This window comes from Symphodus melops, assembly GCF_947650265.1.
Source record: "Symphodus melops genome assembly, chromosome: 4".
Lineage (NCBI taxonomy): Eukaryota > Metazoa > Chordata > Actinopteri > Labriformes > Labridae > Symphodus > Symphodus melops.
Window position 1 is genome coordinate 1,172,952 of NC_136694.1, and position 15,537 is coordinate 1,188,488.

General features: G+C 44.5%; 1 long non-coding RNA gene across 1 annotated transcript; it reads right to left on the reverse strand.

Annotated features, from left to right (window-relative positions):
- Positions 1 to 9,114: 9,114 nt before the first annotated feature.
- On the reverse strand, positions 9,115 to 11,626 carry LOC306822752. The gene is made up of 3 exons (XR_013778945.1): positions 10,741 to 11,626; positions 10,156 to 10,659; positions 9,115 to 10,089 (listed from the first exon to the last, which is right to left on the reverse strand). It is a non-coding gene; the product is annotated as an uncharacterized lncRNA (long non-coding RNA).
- Between the last annotated feature and the right edge of the window lie 3,911 nt (positions 11,627 to 15,537).

Here is a 15,537-nt window from a genome sequence, read left to right on the forward strand (position 1 = left end):
GAACCTTTTAGTTCTGAAGAGAAGTCCCTGAACCTTTTAGTTCTGAAGAGAAGTCCCTGAACCTTTTAGTTTTATGAAGAGAAGTCCCTGAACCTTTTAGTTCTGAAGAGAAGTCCCTGAACCTTTTAGTTCTATGAAGAGAAGTCCCTGAACCTTTTAGTTCATGAAGAGAAGTCCCTGAACCTTTTAGTTCATGAAGAGAAGTCCCTGAACCTTTTAGTTCTTAAGAGAAGTCCCTGAACCTTTTAGTTCTGAAGAGAAGTCCTTGAACCTTTTAGTTCTGAAGAGAAGTCCCTGAACATTTTAGTTCTTTGAAGAGAAGTCCCTGAACCTTTTAGTTCTATGAAGAGAAGTCCCTGAACCTTTTAGTTCTATGAAGAGAAGTCCCTGAACCTTTTAGTTCTGAAGAGAAGTCCCTGAACCTTTTAGTTCTATGAAGAGAAGTCCCTGAACCTTTTAGTTCTATGAAGAGAAGTCCCTGAACCTTTTAGTTCTTAGAAGAGAAGTCCCTGAACCTTTTAGTTCTGAAGAGAAGTCCCTGAACCTTTTAGTTCTATGAAGAGAAGTCCCTGAACCTTTTAGTTCTTAGAAGAGAAGTCCCTGAACCTTTTAGTTCTATGAAGAGAAGTCCCTGAACCTTTTAGTTCTATGAAGAGAAGTCCCTGAACCTTTTAGTTCTGAAGAGAAGTCCCTGAACCTTTTAGTTCTGAAGAGAAGTCCCTGAACCTTTTAGTTCTTTGAAGAGAAGTCCCTGAACCTTTTAGTTCTTAAGAGAAGTCCCTGAACCTTTTAGTTCTATGAAGAAAAGTCCCTGAACCTTTTAGTTCATGAAGAGAAGTCCCTGAACCTTTTAGTTCATGAAGAGAAGTCCCTGAACCTTTTAGTTCTGAAGAGAAGTCCCTGAACCTTTTAGTTCTGAAGAGAAGTCCTTGAACCTTTTAGTTCTGAAGAGAAGTCCCTGAACATTTTAGTTCTTTGAAGAGAAGTCCCTGAACCTTTTAGTTCATGAAGAGAAGTCCCTGAACCTTTTAGTTCTATGAAGAGAAGTCCCTGAACCTTTTAGTTCAATGAAGAGAAGTCCCTGAACCTTTTAGTTCTGAAGAGAAGTCCCTGAACCTTTTAGTTCTATGAAGAGAAGTCCCTGAACCTTTTAGTTCTATGAAGAGAAGTCCCTGAACCTTTTAGTTCTTAGAAGAGAAGTCCCTGAACCTTTTAGTTCTGAAGAGAAGTCCCTGAACCTTTTAGTTCTATGAAGAGAAGTCCCTGAACCTTTTAGTTCTTAGAAGAGAAGTCCCTGAACCTTTTAGTTCTATGAAGAGAAGTCCCTGAACCTTTTAGTTCTATGAAGAGAAGTCCCTGAACCTTTTAGTTCTGAAGAGAAGTCCCTGAACCTTTTAGTTCTGAAGAGAAGTCCCTGAACCTTTTAGTTCTATGAAGAGAAGTCCCTGAACCTTTTAGTTCTGAAGAGAAGTCCCTGAACCTTTTAGTTCTATGAAGAGAAGTCCCTGAACCTTTTAGTTCTTAGAAGAGAAGTCCCTGAACCTTTTAGTTCTTAGAAGAGAAGTCTCTGAACCTTTTAGTTCCTGAAGAGAAGTCCCTGAACCTTTTAGTTCTATGAAGAAAAGTCCCTGAACCTTTTAATTCATGAAGAGAAGTCCCTGAACCTTTTAGTTCATGAAGAGAAGTCCCTGAACCTTTTAGTTCTTAAGAGAAGTCCCTGAACCTTTTAGTTCTGAAGAGAAGTCCTTGAACCTTTTAGTTCTGAAGAGAAGTCCCTGAACATTTTAGTTCTTTGAAGAGAAGTCCCTGAACCTTTTAGTTCTATGAAGAGAAGTCCCAGAACCTTTTAGTTCTATGAAGAGAAGTCCCTGAACCTTTTAGTTCTATGAAGAGAAGTCCCTGAACCTTTTAGTTCTATGAAGAGAAGTCCCTGTGTTAGGTTTAGAATAATGTAGAACCAAAAGCACAAGACAGAAACCGAAAATGAAAACGAAGGAACAATTTATTATACACGAGTGATCAAGAATACAAGAAATATAAGTGACTCTAAAGTGTAACATGAAACTATGTGACTCGAAGAATGTGTACAAGTTATTTAATGTGACAATCAACTGTGTAAGCAAAAACAATGTGACACTCAACTATGTGTGCATGAAATCTAAGTGACTCTAAATGTGCAACAACAAACTATGTGACACGAGGTGTACAAGGCACGCGTGAAGAAGCCAGATCAGACGAACAAGACGACGACGGAGTCAGGGACAGGAACGCAGGATTGGGAACACACAATGGAACAACAATAATCTGGCGCTGGCCTCCTGGCAGAAGCCAGCTTAAGTAACCCGGTTGATTGGATGAGCCACACCTGTGGACACTGATTGATAGTTAGTAGACACAGAGGGAGTGACAGACAGGAAAACAAAACACACACACGTGGGGAAGAGACACAAAACACCCAAACATGACAGTACCCCCCCCTCAACGACTGCCACCTGGCGGTCTACCAGGCTTATCGGGGAACTGTCTATAAAAGTCTCTGATCACCGAGTGATCCAGAATAAGAGCTCTGGATATCCAGCTCCGCTCCTCCGGTCCGTACCCCACCCAGTCCACGAGGAACTGGAACCCCCTTCCTCTGCGTCGAACGTCCATGACTTTGTTGACGGTAAACGCTGGATGACCATCGATGAGCCGGGGGGGTGGAGGGGCGACGGCCGGAGGGCTCAAGACACTCGTGACCACTGGTTTGACCTGGGAAACATGAAAAGTGGGGTGAATTTTCAGAGCCGGGGGAAGTCTGAGACGGACCGAGGAAGGATTTATGACCCTTTCGATCTCGTATGGCCCAATGAACCGAGGAGCCAATTTTCTGGACTCAACACTGAGAGGAATGTCTTTAGCATTTAACCACACTTTCTGTCCCGGCGCATAACTTGGCGCTTGAATTCTGTGTCGGTCGGCCAAACTCCGATTCCGCTCCTTAGTCCTAAGTAAGGCCGACCTGGCCTCCCTCCAAGTCCTGCGAATCCTCCGCAGATGGTTCTGGACGGAGGGAACCGCGATCTCCTCCTCTTGACTAGGAAACAGGGGAGGTACATAACCTAAAGCGCACATGAAAGGTGCCATACCTGTCGCCGAGGATGACAAAGAATTATGTGCGTATTCTACCCACGCCAGATGCTGACTCCAGCTGCGTGGTCTCTGAGCACACACACATCGAAGCATGGCTTCCAAGTCCTGGTTGGCCCGTTCCGTCTGACCATTAGACTGCGGATGATATCCCGATGACAGGCTGACGGTGGCTCCCAAAGCACGAACAAACGCCCTCCACACTTGTGAGGTGAACTGCGGTCCTCTGTCTGAAACTATATCCATAGGAATGCCATGCAACCGAAACACGTGGATGGTTATTAAATCCGCGGTCTCAGCAGCAGAGGGCAGCTTGGGTAACGCCACAAAATGAGCTGATTTGGAGAAGCGATCAACAATAGTCATAACCACAGTGTTACCTTCTGAGTCTGGAAGGCCCGTAACAAAGTCCAGAGCGACATGCGACCAGGGGCGTCCTGGCACAGGAAGGGGATGCAGCAACCCTGCTGGCGGCCGGTGAGACGCCTTGCCCCTCGCACATACTGCACACGCCAACACAAAGTCCTTGATATCCACGCCCATAGTAGGCCACCAGAAGTGTCTTTTTATAAACTCCGTAGTGCGAGCAACTCCGGGGTGGCACACCATTTTGGAGGAATGCCCCCATTGAAGAACCTGGGAACGAACACTATCAGGCACAAATAAACAGTTAGTTGGACCTCCACCGGGGTCCGGGTGATCCCTTTGGGCCTCTCTCACTAGAGACTCCACCTCCCACGTAACAGAAGCTACCAAGCACGAGGAAGGCAAAATAGTGTCAGGTGAACTAGAAATCTCGTTCTCTTTGTTAAACCTTCTAGAGAGAGCGTCTGGCTTAACATTTTTGTTACCTGGTCGATACGTAACTGTGAAACTGAACCGGGTGAAGAACAGCGCCCACCGGGCCTGCCTTGGGTTCAGTCTTTTGGCCGTCTGGATGTAAGAAAGATTCTTATGGTCTGACCAGACCACAAACGGCATTTCCGCTCCCTCCAGCCAATGACGCCACTCCTCCAAAGCCAATTTCACGGCCAACAACTCCTTGTTGCCGACGTCGTAGTTCTTTTCGGCTGGAGAGAGCTTGCGGGAGAAAAAAGCACAGGGATGCACCTTATTATCCTTAGAATCCCTCTGAGACAAAACAGCTCCTACCCCAAGGTCCGAAGCATCCACTTCCACGATGAACTGTCTTGTGGGGTCCGGCTGCACAAGGATCGGGGCTGAAGAAAACCTCTCCTTGAGGTCCACGAATGCCCTTTCCGCCGCCGGTGACCAGGAAAAGGGCACGTTGGAAGAAGTCAACCTGGTGAGTGGTGCTACTACCTGGCTGTAGTTCCGGATAAACCGCCGGTAAAAGTTCGCGAAGCCCAGGAACCTCTGCAGCTGCTTCCTGGTAGTCGGTGTCTCCCACTCCAACACTGCTTCCACCTTCGCCGGGTCCGTCCTGACCCGTCCGCCCTCCAGGATGTAGCCAAGGAAAGTAACTGAGTCAGCGTGAAACACACATTTCTCCGCTTTCACGAAAAGTCTGTTCTCTAAGAGTCTCTGGAGCACCTTCTGCACCATGACGATGTGCTCGTCCAAGTCTTTAGAAAATATCAAAATATCGTCCAGATAAACGAACACAGAACGGTTAAGAAAATCACGGAGAATGTCATTAATCAGAGCCTGGAAAACGGCTGGTGCGTTGGTTAGTCCGAAAGGCATCACTAGATATTCAAAGTGTCCTAGTGGTGTATTGAACGCTGTCTTCCATTCGTCCCCCTCTCGAATGCGAACCAGATGATACGCGTTCCGCAGGTCCAACTTGGTGAACACAGTAGCTCCGTGTAGAGGCTCGAAGGCTGAACTGATTAGGGGTAATGGGTACTTATTTTTAACAGTAATATTGTTCAACCCCCTAAAATCAATGCACGGACGAAGAGACTTGTCTTTTTTCTCTACAAAGAAAAACCCCGCCCCAAGTGGTGAGGACGAAGGCCGAATAATGCCAGAATTCAGTGACTCCGTGATATATTTCTCCATAGAGGACTTTTCGGGACCAGACAGGTTAAACAAACGACTTGACGGTAGGGGGGCACCCGGAAGAAGATCAATGGCGCAGTCATAGGGTCTGTGCGGGGGTAAGGATAAGGCTTTCTCCTTACTGAATACTTCCCTCAGGCTGTGGTAAACTGAAGGTACTGCAGCTAGTTCCGCGGACGATACCGAGGAAACACGAGGAGTTACATCACAGGACGGATTAGCCGCAGTAAGACAGTGCGCGTGACAAAAATTACTCCACCCGGTAATCCGACCCATGGACCAGTCGATATCCGGGTTATGACGTTGAAGCCAAGGTAGACCGAGAACTAAGGGAGCGTTAGACGATGGCATGATATTGAAGGTTATCTCCTCCCTGTGGTTCCCTGCAACGGTCAGCAATAACGGGGAAGTCTCGGACTCTATGCGGGCTATGAGCTGACCACTTAAGGCGTCCACCTTGAGAGGTGTCGAAATGGGCTGGCTCGTGATCTCAGCTTGGTTAACTAATTCCACGTCAATGAAATTAGAGTCCGCTCCCGAATCCACTAAAGCAAGGATAGTAAAGGGTCTTCCTTTAACAAGGAAACTAGCCTCTACGTTGAGGCGTTTCTGAGGGGAATTAATCACTTCGGCCCTGCTCACCAGCACCCCTGCCGTCACTGGTGAGCGTGACAGTTTAACCGAACCGGACAATGAATTAGCTGATGCCCCGCCTCCCCGCAGTAAATGCAAAGTCTCAGAGAAAACCGTCTGTTTCTCTCCGCCGGAGACAAACGATTTCGCCCCAACTGCATGGGCTCCTCACTCTGAGCTGCGGTGTGAGACCTAGTACTGAGAGTACATGACGGTGACTGCTGCCCGACCGCAACGGGTGGACCCAAAAACTCTCTCTGGTCCGCTACCCGAGACACACTCCTGCTTCGCTCCCGTTGCCTCTCCCGGAAGCGGTTGTCGAGGCGGATAGCCATGGTTATTAACTCCTGGAGCGAGTTAACTTCAAGACGCCCCACTAACCCGTCCTTAACTGCCTCACTTAACCCCTTAAGAAAAATCCCCTGTAGCGCCTGGTCGTCCCAACCCAACTCTATGGCTAGAGTTTGAAACTCGATAGAGTACTCTGCAACACTGAGCGCTCCCTGCCGTAGGCTGAGTAGCCGGTTACCGGAATCCTTGTTAGCAACCGGGTGGTCAAACACAGACGTCATAATGTCAGCAAACACTTTAAACTGAACATTATCATTACCAGGGTTATTCCAAAACGCAGTTCCCCATGTCCGTGCTCTGCCCGAGAGCAAACCCAAAACATACGCAATCTTAGCTCTGTCAGCGGCATATGTAAGAGGTTGCGTTTCAAACACGAGAGTGCACTGGAATAAAAAAGACTTACAGTCTCCAAGTTTACCACAAAACCTTTCGGGTGCCGGGACAAAGGGCTCACGAGGCTGAGTGGCGCTGGGGGTAGAAATCACAGGGTTAGAGGGCATAACCGGAGCTGCTTGGGCAGTGAGCAGCTGATTTTCCACGCGATTCAGGCTAGCGTAAATGACGTGGAGTGATTCTGAAAAACCCCGGAGAGTCTGGTCATGATGACCGAGCATAATTCCCTGCGAGGCTATCGTGTGACGCAACGTATTATTTTCAGTCTCTGACTCGGCTGGTTCCATGTTTTGGCCAGATTATTCTGTTAGGTTTAGAATAATGTAGAACCAAAAGCACAAGACAGAAACCGAAAATGAAAACGAAGGAACAATTTATTATACACGAGTGATCAAGAATACAAGAAATATAAGTGACTCTAAAGTGTAACATGAAACTATGTGACTCGAAGAATGTGTACAAGTTATTTAATGTGACAATCAACTGTGTAAGCAAAAACAATGTGACACTCAACTATGTGTGCATGAAATCTAAGTGACTCTAAATGTGCAACAACAAACTATGTGACACGAGGTGTACAAGGCACGCGTGAAGAAGCCAGATCAGACGAACAAGACGACGACGGAGTCAGGGACAGGAACGCAGGATTGGGAACACACAATGGAACAACAATAATCTGGCGCTGGCCTCCTGGCAGAAGCCAGCTTAAGTAACCCGGTTGATTGGATGAGCCACACCTGTGGACACTGATTGATAGTTAGTAGACACAGAGGGAGTGACAGACAGGAAAACAAAACACACACACGTGGGGAAGAGACACAAAACACCCAAACATGACACCCTGAACCTTTTAGTTCTGAAGAGAAGTCCCTGAACCTTTTAGTTCTGAAGAGAAGTCCCTGAACCTTTTAGTTCTATGAAGAGAAGTCCCTGAACCTTTTAGTTCTTAGAAGAGAAGTCCCTGAACCTTTTAGTTCTATGAAGAGAAGTCCCTGAACCTTTTAGTTCGATGAAGAGAAGTCCCTGAACCTTTTAGTTCTATGAAGAGAAGTCCCTGAACCTTTTAGTTCTGAAGAGAAGTCCCTGAACCTTTTACTTCTTTGAAGAGAAGTCCCTGAACCTTTTAGTTCTGAAGAGAAGTCCCTGAACCTTTAGTTGTATGAAGAGAAGTCCCTGAACCTTTTAGTTCTTTGAAGAGAAGTCCCTGAACCGTTTAGTTCTGAAGAGAAGTCCCTGAACCTTTTAGTTCTTTGAAGAGAAGTCCCTGAACCTTTTAGTTCTCAAGAGAAGTCCCTGAACCTTTTAGTTCTTTGAAGAGAAGTCCCTGAACCTTTTAGTTCTGAAGAGAAGTCCCTGAAACTTTTAGTTCTTTGAAGAGAAGTCCCTGAACCTTTTAGTTCTGAAGAGAAGTCCCTGAACCTTTTAGTTCTGAAGAGAAGTCCCTGAACATTTTAGTTCTTTGAAGAGAAGTCCCTGAACCTTTTAGTTCATGAAGAGAAGTCCCTGAACCTTTTAGTTCTTAAGAGAAGTCCCTGAACCTTTTAGTTCTTAAGAGAAGTCCCTGAACCTTTTAGTTCTATGAAGAGAAGTCCCTGAACCTTTTAGTTCTATGAAGAGAAGTCCCTGAACCTTTTAGTTCTGAAGAGAAGTCCTTGAACCTTTTAGTTCTGAAGAGAAGTCCCTGAACATTTTAGTTCTTTGAAGAGAAGTCCCTGAACCTTTTAGTTCATGAAGAGAAGTCCCTGAACATTTTAGTTCTGAAGAGAAGTCCCTGAACCTTTTAGTTCTATGAAGAGAAGTCCCTGAAGCTTTAGTTCTATGAAGAGAAGTCCCTGAACCTTTTACTTCTGAAGAGAAGTCCCTGAACCTTTTAGTTCTGAAGAGAAGTCCCTGAACCTTTTAGTTCTTTGAAGAGAAGTCCCTGAACCTTTTAGTTCTGAAGAGAAGTCCCTGAACCTTTTAGTTCTATGAAGAAAAGTCCCTGAACCTTTTAGTTCATGAAGAGAAGTCCCTGAACCTTTTAGTTCATGAAGAGAAGTCCCTGAACCTTTTAGTTCTGAAGAGAAGTCCCTGAACCTTTTAGTTCTGAAGAGAAGTCCTTGAACCTTTTAGTTCTGAAGAGAAGTCCCTGAACATTTTAGTTCTTTGAAGAGAAGTCCCTGAACCTTTTAGTTCATGAAGAGAAGTCCCTGAACCTTTTAGTTCTGAAGAGAAGTCCCTGAACCTTTTAGTTCTATGAAGAGAAGTCCCTGAACCTTTTAGTTCTATGAAGAGAAGTCCCTGAACCTTTTAGTTCAATGAAGAGAAGTCCCTGAACCTTTCAGTTCTGAAGAGAAGTCCCTGAACCTTTTAGTTCTGAAGAGAAGTCCCTGAACCTTTTAGTTCTGAAGAGAAGTCCCTGAACCTTTTAGTTCTATGAAGAGAAGTCCTTGAACCTTTTAGTTCTATGAAGAAAAGTCCCTGAACCTTTTAGTTCATGAAGAGAAGTCCCTGAACCTTTTAGTTCATGAAGAGAAGTCCCTGAACCGTTTAGTTCTTAAGAGAAGTCCCTGAACCTTTTAGTTCTGAAGAGAAGAGTGAGAGTGTAGACGTGTTTTTCTTGGCTCTCCGCTTTGCGATCTGCTTCACTCCCTTTTTTCTTTTTTTTTTTTTGCTCTTTTTGCTTTTTTGCTTTTTACTCCCACACCTCGATGCTAGTAAACATTTTGACGTTTACATTTTGACGGAATACCTCTGTTGGTGGAGACATTTTTCTTAGCGGACAAATCAGGGGCCTACTGTCAGCTAAAGCTAACCAGTACCGAGATGCCTCCTTTCTCCACAGATGACCTCCACAAACTGCTGCAGCAGGTCGCAGTTTTGGAGAATAAAGTTCAACGTTTAGAAATAAACGCAGAAGTGAATGGACCCTGCGAAAACGACAGCACTCTTCCGTTGATTCAAAACAACAGCCTGGAGAATGCTAACATTCAGCTAATGAGCTCTGATACAGCTCCCATCAAACAGAGGGGCTGTGCAAAAGGTAACAAATCTGCCACTATCAATCCTCCCTGGAATGCTCTCGGGGCAAAACCAAAGAGTACACCAGCTGCCACATGGAGACGTCCAACTGGTAGAACCCAACGCCCAGAGATCTGTGATGCTACAGGCTGGCCCGCGGTATCTGCCTCCTCAACACCGGTGCAGAGGATGACACAGCCGTGGATAAAGGCTAAAGGGAAGATTACCAACAAGGCTCCAATACCAGCGGCTGTGGAGTTACAAAATCAATTTCTTCCTCTAATGCAAGACCCAGGATTTCCAACTGGACACCTGGACAACCCCCTGAACCCACAGAGAAGGGTAAGATCTGACAAGAAGTCAGAAGTTAGAAAGCTACAAGGAAAGCTACTGAATGATGCTGAGACTCTGGTTGTTGGTGATTCTGCTATCAAAGATGTGAGAAGCATGTACAGCAGAAAAACAAGAGTGTTGTGCTTTCCTGATGATACAGTCTCCAACATGACCGACAGAATCCTCAGCATTTGTGAAGAAAGTCCCAATTTGAAACACCTTGTACTGCACACAGGGGCAAATGATATTGGGAAAAGACAATCTGAAGTGCTCAAACGTGACTTAGGTAACCTGCTAAATGCAGTGAGCTCTCTGAAGGTTGAAGTCTTTTTCAGTGGGCCGCTACCACCAGTCAGAGGAGGAGGAGAGAGATTCAGCAGACTGTTGGCAATCAACAGATGGCTTTCAACAGAATGTGAGGTCCACTCAATCCATTTTATTGACAATTTTAACTTTTTCTGGGACAGAAGACATTTTTTCAAAGGAGATTGCCTTTCCCTTAACAAGTCAGGAGTGAGGCTTTTCACCTCCAATCTCTCTTTCTTCCTGCGTCATACTGTTCCCACTGCCAAGGACAAGAGACAAGATGAACCCAAACAAAAGGAGCAAACACCAAAACATGAAGGAGAACCGACTCCCCCCCGCCTATGTGTCCTGGCCATGAGGGGTGCCAGAATGAAAAAGAGGAGGCCTTATGTCCTTCACCAGGAGCCACTGCTGGAGAAGATTCACCTATTCCACCTGCTCGAGAGGATTCACCAACTCCACCTACTCGAGAGAATCCCCCAACTCCACCTGCCCGAGAGGATTCACCAACTCCACCTGCTCGAGAGGATTCACCAACTCCACCTGCTCGAGATAATCCCCAAACTCCACCTGCCCAAACTCCACCCAGTTCATCATCTTCACCGGGTATCCCCTCCCCCTCCTCCCCCATGTTGGAGTTCACTGAACAAATGAACAAACTTGTCAACACTGGTACCAGACTCACTCCCCTCCGACCTGGGTTCCTAACCCCCCTAATTCCCCAACAACAACCCGGCCCCCCTCCACTACCTCCGCGCAGACGAGCCCCACCTGTACCCCTTCCAAAGCTAGATCTGAACCTACACCAGTCTCCCAATAAGAGCCCAAAAGAGTGTGTGTACTGATGTGTTCTGGGTCCAGGTTTTAAGGCAAATGCTAAGCCTGACATCTCCAGGGAAAAGCCAGGGCTCTTTGTCCCGGAAGTTTTTAACATACCAGTTATCTCAAATAGCTGGTGGCATGGCGCAAAGTACATCAGTAGATTAAAACGTACGGTCACTCTATCTAACTTGATTCCAGTTGTGCGTCAGCCACAGTGTGAATCTAGCAAAGTTCATAGCATGTTACAATTTGCTCTACTAAATGTTAGATCTCTATCAGCCAAGTCACTTTTAATTAATGATCTCATAATCAAAGAGAATTTGGATTTTATGTTTTTAACTGAAACTTGGTTAAATGAGAACAACAGTGCAGCAGCACTTATTGAAACAGCTCCTCCAAACTTTAATTTTATCAGTGAAGTTAGAGAGCCGAGGAAAGGAGGTGGAGTAGCTGCTCTGTACAACAACAAGTACCAATGCAAACAGCTGTCATATGGGAAATTCTGCTCTTTTGAACACATTGCACTCCAGCTGAGCTCACCCTGTTGTGCAATATTAGTCACTATCTACAGGCCACCAAAGTATAACGCAAACTTCTTTTATGACCTCAACAAACTATTGTCTGCTGTGTGTATTGATTATGACTGTGTCATTATAGTGGGTGATTTCAACATTCATTTAGACAATCCAAGAGATAACAGTGTGAAAGAACTTTTAAACATCTTGGAAAACTTTGATCTTTCCCAGCATGTAACAAATCCAACACATAACAAGGGACACACTCTGGACTTGGTCATTTCAAGAGGTCTAATGGTTTCTGATGTTGTAGTGAATGATGTTGCCATCTCTGATCACTATTGTGTTTCCTTTAAAGCTTCCATCTTGGCTGACTGCAGAGAAGGCAAAACAGAGCTGATCAGAAAACGTTACATTGATGACAACACATGCACACTCTTCACTGAGGCATTCACTAACACACCAGCTCTACACTCAGCTCCTGTCAAAGACCTTGTAGATATGTTCAGCGCTAAAGTTCTAAATATTATTGATGCCGTTGCTCCAGTCAAGGCCAAAGCTGTCTGTGCAAAAAGAAAGCCCCATTGGAGGAATGGGACACTTGTTATAACAAAGAAAAAAGATTGTAGACAAGCTGAGCGCAGGTGGAGAAAAAGTAAACTCCAGGTTCATTATGACATCTTTAAAGAGGCGCTCCGCTTATATAACTTAGAACTCAAAAAGGCCAGACAGTCCTTCTTCTCTGAGATAATCAACAAGCACAGCAACAATGCTCGGACTTTGTTTACTGTCGTGGACAGGCTGACCAACCCCTCAGCATCAGTTCCTGCTGAACTGTTATCTGTAAAGGCATGCAATGACTTTGCATCGCACTTCACCCAAAAGATTGAACAGATTAGACAGACAGTCAGTCAGTCTACTACAGGCCGCCTGACTGTAACTCCTGTACCTCCTAATGAAAACACTTTAGCTAACCTGGCATATTTTCACCTTTTAGATCCTGTAGCATTAACAGACATTGTTCAACACCTCAGGTCCACTACATGCAGTCTTGACATCCTGCCCACAAGCTTTTTAAAAAATGTTTTTAACTGTGTTGCACCAGATGTATTGCAGATAGTTAACAGCTCTCTTCAGACAGGCACTTTTCCTAAGTCGCTAAAGACAGCAGTGATTAAACCCCTCCTAAAAAAGAGTAATCTGGATGCTTTATCAATTAATAACTATAGACCCATATCTAACCTGCCTTTCTTAGGCAAGATAATCGAAAAAGCAGTGTTTGTGCAACTTAACACTTTTATGGTACAAAATAAATACTTCAGTGTTTTTCAGTCTGGATTCAGGTCAAAGCACAGCACTGAGACTTATCAAAGTGCTAAATGATATCTATGTGAACAGTGATGCATCTAAAGTCTCAGTTTTAGTGTTACTGGATCTTAGTGCTGCATTTGATACAGTGGACCATAACATACTGCTGGACAGACTTGAAAACTGGCTTGGAGTTTCTGGAACTGCCTTAAATTGGTTTAAATCTTACTTGCAGGACAGGGTCTACAGCGACAGGGTCTACAGGGACAGGGTCTACACTGTGTCTGTTGGTAATTATGAATCTGAGCATGTGAGGATCACCTGTGGAGTTCCTCAAGGTTCCATCCTTGGGCCGCTTTTATTTAACATCTACATGCTCCCTCTCGTTCAGATCATGGAATATTACAACGTTTCCTATCATAATTATGCAGATGACACACAGCTCTATATATCAGTGTCAACAAATGACCATAGTGCCTTATACTCACTGAGCAAGTGCATCAACGAAATCACTGAGTGGATGTGTCAGAACTTTTTACAACTGAACCCAGAAAAGACTGAGGTGATTGTTTTTGGCCCTAAAGAGGAAAGGTCAGAGGTCAGCACTCGTCTTGAATCCATGTCCTTAAGAACAACAAATCAAGCCAGAAATCTTGGTGTGATTATGGACTCAGACCTCAAATTCAACTACCACATTAAGATGGTAACATAATCAGCTTATTACCATCTGAATAATATTGCTAGAATCAAAAGTTTTCTGACCAAACAGGATTCAGAAAAACTTCTTCATGCTTTTATTTTCAGCAGGCTGGATTATTGTAACGGTGTGTTTACAGGCCTTAGTAAAAAATCTGTCCGACAGCTGCAGCTGATCCAGAACGCAGCAGCCAGAGTCCTCACCAACACAAAGAGGGTGGAGCACATTACACCTGTGCTTCAATCACTGCACTGGCTGCCTGTGTGTCAGAGGATCCACTTTAAAATCTTACTACTGGTCTATAAAGCATTAAATGGTCTTGGCCCTAAGTACATGTCAGATCTACTTGTAGAATATAAAACATCCAGACCGCTCAGGTCCTCAGGAAGAGGTTTACTCAGTGTTCCCAGAGTCAGAACCAAACATGGTGAAGCAGCATTTAGTCACTACGCTCCTCACCTGTGGAACAAACTCCCTGAACACCTGAGGACTGCTGGCACACTCAACTCCTTTAAATCAGCCTTAAAACTTTGTTATTCACTCAGGCTTTCAATTAGAAATATACTGTCTGCCTTACTGCAACACATTCTTCCTTCTTTGATAGTTTTAACAGTTGTTCCTTTATCCAGTATTTTCACTTTCATCCCGTCTTTTAATGATGTATCTTGTATTCTTTCCTTCAGCTCTGTTTTAATGTTTTTCTGTTTCTATGTCTGTAAAGCACTGTGAATTGCCTTGTGTCTGAACAGTGCTATATAAATAAACTTGACTTGACTTGACTTGACTTGAAGAGAAGTCCCTGAACCTTTTAGTTCTATGAAGAAAAGTCCCTGAACCTTTTAGTTCTATGAAGAGAAGTCCCTGAACCTTTTAGTTCTATGAAGAGAAGTCCCTGAACTTTTTAGTTCTGAAGAGAAGTCCCTGAACCTTTTAGTTCAATGAAGAGAAGTCCCTGAACCTTTTAGTTCTGAAGAGAAGTCCCTGAACCTTTTAGTTCTATGAAGAGAAGTCCCTGAACCTTTTAGTTCTTTGAAGAGAAGTCCCTGAACCTTTTAGTTCTTTGAAGAGAAGTCCCTGAACCTTTTAGTTCTTTGAAGAGAAGTCCCTGAACCTTTTAGTTCTATGAAGAGAAGTCCCTGAACCTTTTAGTTCTTTGAAGAGAAGTCCCTGAACCTTTTAGTTCAATGAAGAGAAGTCCCTGAACCTTCACTCACTCTCATGTTTGTGTTTCAGTTAAAGTGAAGGTGAAAGAAGACAGTGATGCTGTGTTACCGTGTTCCCTCAGCACCAAGGAGAACATCCAGACCACGGTCTTTGACTGGAAGAAAGACGGTCTGGATGTGTTTATGTACAAAGATTTTGGTCAAGAGATGTCAAGTCAAAACAAACAGTTTGAAGGTCGAGTGTCACATTTTAACGACAAGTTGAAGAACGGTAATGCCTCCATAAAGATCAGGAAGACGAAGGTGGCCGACAGTGGAAACTACACCTGTATTTTTCCTCGTCTGAAGCCTCCTCAGCAGTTCATCATTGAGCTGGTTGTTGGTGAGTTTTTTTTTTAATAATATTTAAAAACATTTTTAGTAAGATGACGGGTTTAAGAGTCACTGATGAACTTGATTTATTTTCTGCACAAACGAGATGTGACGTGATTCAGGGAGTTTTTAAGGGAACATTCAAATCAAATCAAATGAACTTTATTTATCTGTTAGGAACTTCGTTGCAGGGAAAGCGCCAGTACAGAACACAAGACACAACACACACAACCTTCACACTTTAAAAATTCTGATTGGTCATGAAGTCCCTAATAAATAGCTTGAAAACAATAATAGATGCAATGGTAGATTAAGTGATAAATTAAGTGGTAAAAAGTGATCACAGTCACAGTCAGTCATTTAATAGATGGATGGAGGTGGGGAGGAAGCTGGAGCCGGCCCTCTTTGTCCTCAGTGGGAGCGCCCTGTACCTGAGGGCCCTGAAGGCAGCAGAGTGTAGTGAGGGTGCTGTACCTGAGGGCCCTGAAGG